The sequence below is a fragment of the Heterodontus francisci genome, unplaced genomic scaffold (genome assembly GCF_036365525.1).
Source record: "Heterodontus francisci isolate sHetFra1 unplaced genomic scaffold, sHetFra1.hap1 HAP1_SCAFFOLD_99, whole genome shotgun sequence".
Lineage (NCBI taxonomy): Eukaryota > Metazoa > Chordata > Chondrichthyes > Heterodontiformes > Heterodontidae > Heterodontus > Heterodontus francisci.
In genome coordinates, this window is record NW_027141580.1 from 3,985,447 (window position 1) to 3,992,865 (window position 7,419).

At 44.7% G+C, this 7,419-nt stretch overlaps 1 non-coding gene across 1 annotated transcript; it reads right to left on the reverse strand.

The window, feature by feature from the left end:
- Positions 1–2,592: 2,592 nt before the first annotated feature.
- On the reverse strand, positions 2,593–2,681 carry trnaq-uug (transfer RNA glutamine (anticodon UUG)). Its single transcript is given in 2 exon segments — positions 2,593–2,628; positions 2,645–2,681. It is a non-coding gene; the product is annotated as a tRNA-Gln (tRNA).
- Positions 2,682–7,419: the final 4,738 nt, after the last annotated feature.

The following is a 7,419-nucleotide window of genomic DNA, read 5'->3' on the forward strand; positions in this document are numbered from 1 at the left end:
CCTTCACTGTGTATGTGGAGAACTTGCTCAAAAACTGGTTGTAACAATTTGCCCAACCATTTGGCAAATTCATTTCAGGATACTATTTACATTACTTCAAATAAAGAAAACACAACGACACAAAGAATTGAGCACAACGCTGGAAGTTTCACAGCAAATAGTCGAATGGGAAAAGGATGAAATACAGAAAGAAAAAGCCTAAAATACTGAAAACACTCAGCCAGTCCGGAAACAACTGTGGAGAAGAGAAGCTCGGGTTAATGGTCCAGTTCTGTGACCCTTCTATAGACCTGAAACATTGCTCCTCCCTTCCTCTCTCCACAGATAATGCTGGAACTGCTGAGTGTTTCCAGAATCTTCTGTTATTATTCAGATTTCCAGTGTGTGCAGTATTTCTCTTTTTGAAAATAAAATAGTCCCAGGGAGGGATGGAACTTTACATAAAAATAGGAGTAGGCCATTCGGCCCATCGAAATAGCTCTGCCATTCAATAAGATCACAGCTGATCTCCTACATCAACTCCATCTTACCACACTAGCACAGATCCCTTGATTCCCTGAGTATCCAAAAACATATCGATCTCTCTCTTGGATATACCCAATGATTGAGCATCCACATCTCAACAGTCACAGAGAGATACAGCACTGAAAAAGGCCATTCGGCCCACCGAGTCTGTGCCGACCAACAACCACCCATTTATACTAATCCCACATTCATCCCATATTCCCTATCACGTTCCCACCATTCTCCGACCACCTATCTACACTAGGAGCAATTTAGAATGGTCAATTTACCTATCAACTTGCAAGTCTTTGGCTGTGGGAGGAAACTGGAGCACCCGGCGGAAACCCACGTGGTCACAGAGAGAACTTGCAAACTCCGCACAGGCAATACCCTGAACGGAACCGAGGTCACAGGAGCTGCGAGGCTGCGGTGCTAACCACTGTGCGTAGAGAATTCCAAAGATTCACAATACTTCGAGTGAAAAAAAAATCTCCTCTTCTCAGTCCGAAATGATTGAGCCACTTATACTGAGACTGTGATCCCTAGTTCTAGATTCCCCAGCCAGAGGAAACATCCTCCCAGCATTTACCCTGTTAAATCCCTTAAGATTTTTAGGTGCCAGTAAGATTACCTCTCACTCTTCTAAATTCTGAGGAATATCGGCCTCGTCTACTCAATCTCTTCTCATAGGACAATCCCCTCATCCCAGGAAGCAATCGAGTGACACTTTGATACACTTCCTTTAAGGCAAGTATATCCTTCCTTCGATAAGGGGACCAAAACTGTACACAGTGCTCCAGGTGTGATCTCACCAAGGTTCTGTCTAATTGCAGTCAAACTTCTTTATTCTTATAAAAACTCTTCACAATGTTGAACACAACTATTAACTGCCCCATTAACACCTCTGCTTTAAGAAGAAGGACCCCAGCTTCATACACCCCCGACCCCTATTCTTTACACATTAGCTGAATTCCTGCATCTCTGATACCATTCCAGTAAATCTCCTCTGCACTCTCTCTAAGGCCTTGACATTCCTGCTAAAGTGTGGAGCATGGAATTAGAAACAATGCTCTAGCTGAGGCCAATTACCAGTGAGATTTATAAAGGTTCAGCCTCAATTCCTTGTCTGTGTCCCGTACTCCCATTTCTGGTTTCTGACTCAATGTCGGCTCTGAGCTGTTGAAACAACCTGAATAAATATTTCCACCCAACAAAGCGCTCGGAATGTGAGAAGGGACAAAGTGAGTGACCAAGTACATCAACTCCAAGTAAAACACCACCATGTTGTGAAAACATTCGAAACACAACGGCTCTTTGAAGAGCCACGCACAATCTCTTTGAAAAAGCTGCACCAACATCTCTCTAGAATTGGTTTATTGAATTGGTTTTAATGCTCAGTAACTCTCTGGAACTTTCTCATTGTCTTTGTGTTTTCTGTTTCAATCTGGTATGGAGATTCTGGGAAGATGAGTTTCACTGCCTGGGAGGATCTTTGTGGTTTTCCTGCAGAAACACAAAACAAAGTCTCTTTTCAGAGTCACCCACCGCTTCATAGGGACAGCAGTGACATGGGAACGGGAGCTGGGGTGTGTTTTATGCCGGAAATATCAGTTAATGATTTATGTTGTGCTCTCGTTATATTTCAATCTCTGAATTGAGCCTTTCCACCACACCAGGGTTATGGGGAGAGTTTTCATCGTTTCTTTTCCAAACGTACAGACGATGGTATAAAGTTGCTGATTTACCCAGATGGTGGATTCTCCCCTCACAGTGAAAAGTAACATCGCACCTTCACATCTGCCCATTGTTTTATAATTGAATAATTAGTCAAATGGAATTATTTGTGATGTTATTTCCCCCGAGACGGTGTTTCCTGCAGTGAAACTGATCAGTTTCAGCTCAGCCATTCAGGGACCTGGAATTCCTGCAGTTTGAGCACGCTGTCACCCAAGCCCACTTCTGATTGGTCACCCTCTTCTCATAAAGTCAGTGACAGCACATGAGGAGGCCATTCGCCCCATTAAGTCCATGTCGGGTTTCCAATCTGTTCAGTCCCCAACTCGATCCCCAAATCCCTGCGGGTCAAAATGACCGTGGCAGGACTCGAACCTGCAATGCTCTGATAACATAGGAGAATATACCAAAGTCAGACGCCTTATCCATTAGGCCACACAGCCATTAGCTCACATGAACAATTCAATCAGAGAACCTCGAAGCACAAAATACAAAAAATCATTGGTTGAACCTGTCAACCTGGCACAATATTTGAATTTGTGAAAGCCGCCAATTTCACGATGGAAAAGAAGTGATCGACTGGAAAAGTACATAAAAATCTATTTTCCCGTAGCGGTTTAAATAAACTTTTAAATCACAATTTTGCTTTTACCGACTCAAATTGCTGGTGCTATTTTATGAACAGCTTTATTTTGCCAATTTTTGTCAACTTCTCATCCGAAACTGACAGTAAAAGACTCCGTTCAGCAATCTTTCACACGACAAATAACTCAAACTCGGTGTGGAAGTAATAAATTACAGACTATTGGTAATTCCCCTTCACACAGGCTTCAGGGGGACAGAGAGAAGACACTGAAATAGTTGCTTCATCCTTTTAAAAGGTTCCCATTCTGTCCTGTTACTGACATGTTGGAATCAGATTTGTATTTAACAAGTTATTTCTGTCAAAACAAAATCCTCAACAGACCAGCTGGGAATCTGGGAATCACTGTCCAGAGTGGGGTCTGTAATCAGGACAGGGAAATGGCCAGCACTGACACAGATCATTTCATTCATACATTGATATCTGACTGTCTATCAGGAGAAGCGAGTTAAACACATGATGGTGAAAGGAATGGAAGATGACGCTGGTTGTTCTAGATGAAGAGGGATAGACAGAGGTGTGGGTGCAGCAGACTTCAGACAGTAATCAGCCCTTTCAGATACTGTGGGTGGATCTGAAAAGAGCCTTTGGGATAGGGAAAAAAGCTCTTTGTTAAAATAAACCTCAAATAGCTACCTTGTAATTGGTCAGGTTACTAATGTTTTAGTTAGTGTAATTTATTAATAATTACTAATTAGAAAGTGCTGTTTGGACAGAGTGTAAAGCTGTGAGTTGATGTGTGAGGGACTTCACTGACTAGGGGAAGGAGGTGCTCTTTGGTCTCTCTTTTCTTTTCTGCCTTTTCAGCCTCCATGATACAGGGGAAGAAGCTGATCGGTGAGTAACTGGTAAATTATTCTACTTATTACAATTAATACACGAGCAATAATGAGTTTGTAAAGCTAAGTAATGGCAGGGCAGCTCTAAAAGTAAAAGTTCGAAATTGGGGGAAGGCAAATTTTACAAAACTGAGAGGTGATTTGGTGGATGTGGACTGGATACAACTACTTGAAAGAAATCCAAATATGTTCTATCAGTCCATTAAGAGCAAGAGGATAACTAAGGACAGGGTACGGCCTATCAGAGATGTACAAGGGAACTTCTGTGTGGATGCAGAAGATGTGGGCTGGGTTCTTAATGTGTTTTTTGTCTCTGCCTTCACAAAGGAGAGGGATGATGCAGACATTGTAGTAAAAGAAGAGGAGTGTGAAATATTAGATACGTTAAGCATAATGAGAGTGGAAGTACTAGAGAGTCTGACATCCTTGAAAATGAATAAATCACCAGGGCCGGATGGTTTGCATCTGAGGTTGTTAAAGGAAGCCAGGGAGTAAATAGTGGATGCGCTGAGGATCATCTTCAAATCCTCACTGGATTTGGGGGAGGTGCCAGAGGATTGGAGGTCTGCGAACGTTGTACTATTATTTTAAAAGGATGTGAGGGATAGGCCAAATAATTATAGGCTGGTAAGTCTGACCTCAGTGGTGGGTAAATTATTCGAATCAATTCTGAGGGACAGGATAAAGTACCACTTAGAAAGACATGGCTTAATCAGGGATAGTCAGCATGGATTTGTTAAGGGAAGGTCATGTCTGACTAACTTGATTGAGTTTTTTGAGGAAGTAACAAGGAGCATTGATGAGGATAGTTCGGTGGATGTGGTTTACATGGATGTTAGTAAGGCATTTGATAAGGTCCCACATGGCAGACTGGTCAGTAAAATGAAAGCCCGTGGGATACAGGGGAATGTGGCAGGTTGGATCCAAAATTGACTCAGTGGCAGGAAACAAAGGATAGTAGTCAACGGATGTTTTTGCGAATGGAAAGCGGTTTTCAGTGGCATTCCACAGGGCTCAGTGTTGGGTCCCTTGCTGTTTGTGGTACACATTAATTATTTGGAATTAAATGTGGGAGCTATGATTGAGAAATTTGCTGATGACACAAAAATTGGCCTTGTAATTGATAGTGAGGAGGATAGCTGAAGACTTCAGAATGATATGAATGGATTAGTTGAGTGGGCGGAAAAGTGGCAAATGGAATTCAATCTGGAGAAGTGTGAGGTAATGCATTTGGGCAGGGCAAACAAAGCAAGGGAATGCACAATGAACGGGAAGATATTGAGAGGGTAGAAGAAGTGAGAGACGCTGGAGTGCATGTCCACAGGTCCCTGAAAGTGACAGGATAGGTAGATAGAGTGGTGAAGAAGGCATATGGAATGCTTTCATTTCTTGGTCTACAAAAGCAGGGATGTAATGCAAGAACTGTTTAAAACGGTGGTTTGGCCACAGCTGGAGTATTGCGTACAGTTCTAGTCATCACATTACAGAAAGGACATAATTGCTGTGGAGAGAGTACAGAGGAGATTTACAAGAATGATACTGTGGGTGGCTCTGAAAAGAACCTTTGGGTATTTGATAAAATCCTGGCAGATTGCCTTGGTTTTGGTTCCTGGAGCGCTGGTTTCCTTGGGCAGCAGCATGGCCTAGATATTAGGCAGCACCCAGCCCTGAGTGATGGTCACCCCTCCCAGCAGCTTGGTGAGCTCCTCGTCATTCTGGACGGCCAGCTGCAGGTGTCTGAGGATGTTGCGGGTCTTCGTGTTGTCCTGGGCCACGTTGCCAGCCAGCTCGAGGATTTCAGCGGTCAGATACTCGAGCACAGCAGCCAGATAGACCGGGGCTGCGGCAACCACACGCTCAGCATAGTTACCCTTTCTCAGGAGCCTGTGAACACGGCCCACCGGGAACTGCAGTCCAGCCCGGGAGGAGTGAGACTTGGCCTTGGACCGAGCTTTCCCGCCGGTCTTTCCTCTTCCAGACTTTTCTTTTCCAAAAATATACTTGAGGACATTCCGTGCAGACCACTGCCTGATGGATTGGTGGTCAAAGGTGTTTTTAAACACAAACATTTCCACGAACGCACAGTCCAACTGGATGGAGCGTACCGTGGCAATGTGACCAGATCCATCCTTCGCAACACCGGGGTCAGATAGAACCTCAGCACGTAGTGACACTTGGTGTTTGCATACTGGGGCTCTCCGCACAGCTTGATGCAGCCACATACTAAGGTGGCCATCAGGTTGAGGGCGACGTTGAGTACATTTTCTTTACCCAGAGAGTGGTCGAGGCATGGAATGCCTTGCCCGGGGAAGTTGTACATTTTTTGAGTACATTTAGGGAACCGTGGTTGACAAGAGAGGTTGAGAGTCTTGTTAGGAAGAAGAAGGATGCGTATATAAAGTTGAGGAAAAAGGGCACAGGCATAGCTCTGGAGGGATACAAGATGGCCAGGAAGGATCTGAAGAAAGGGATTAGGAGAGCTAAGAGAGGGCATGAAAAATGCTTGGCGGGTAGGATAAAAGAAAACCCCAAGGCCTTTTACGCGTATGTCAGAAATATGAGGATGACCAGGGGGACCATAGGTCCGGTCAAGGACAATAGCGGGAGACTGTGTGTTGAGCCGGAAGAGATAAGTGAGGTTTTGAATGAGTACTTCTCTTCGGTATTTACGAATGAGAAGGGGTGTATTACTGAAGAGGACGGTGTGAAACAGACTGGTAAGCTCGAGGAAGTGCTCGTTAGGAGGGAAGATGTGTTGGGGTTTTTGAATAACTTGAAGATAGACAAGTCTCCCGGGCCTGACGGGGTATATCCAAGGATGTTATGGGAAGCAAGGGATGAAATTGCAGAGCCGCTGGCAATGATCTTTTCATCTTCTCTGCTGACGGGGGTGGTACCAGGTGATTGGAGGGTGGCAAATGTTGTGCCCCTGTTCAAGAAAGGGAATAGGAACAACCCTGGGAATTACAGGCCAGTTAGTCTTACTTCGGTGGTAGGCAAGTTGATGGAAAAGGTGCTGAGGGATAGGATTTCTGAGCATCTGGAAAGACACTGCTTGATTCGGGACAGTCAGCACGGTTTTGTGAGGGGTAGGTCTTGCCTCACAAGCCTGATTGAATTCTTTGAGCAGGTGACCAAGCAAGTGGATGAGGGTAAACCAGTGGATGTGGTGTACATGGATTTTAGTAAGGCATTTGATAAGGTCCCCCATGGTAGACTTATGGAGAAAGTCAGGAGGCATGGGATAGTGGGGAATGTGGCCAGTTGGATTAAGAATTGGCTAACTGATAGAAGGCAGAGAGTGGTCTTAGATGGTAAATACTCAGCCTGGAGCCCAGTTACCAGTGGCGTGCCGCAGGGATCAGTTCTGGGTCCTCTCCTGTTTGTGATTTTTATTAACGACTTGGATGAGGAAGTCGAAGGGTGGGTCAGTAAATTTGCAGATGATACAAAGGTTGGTGGAGTTGTGGATACCGAGGAGGGCTATTGTCGTCTGCAGGGGGACTTGGATAGGTTGCAGTGCTGGGCTGAAAAGTGGCAGATGGAGTTTAACCCTGAAAAGTGTGAGGTCGTCCATTTTGGAAGGACAAACATGAATGCAAAATACTGGGTTAACGGTAGGGTTCTTGGGCATGTGGAGGAGCAGAGAGACCTTGGGGTCTATGTGCATAGATCATTGAAAGTTGCAACTCAAGTGGA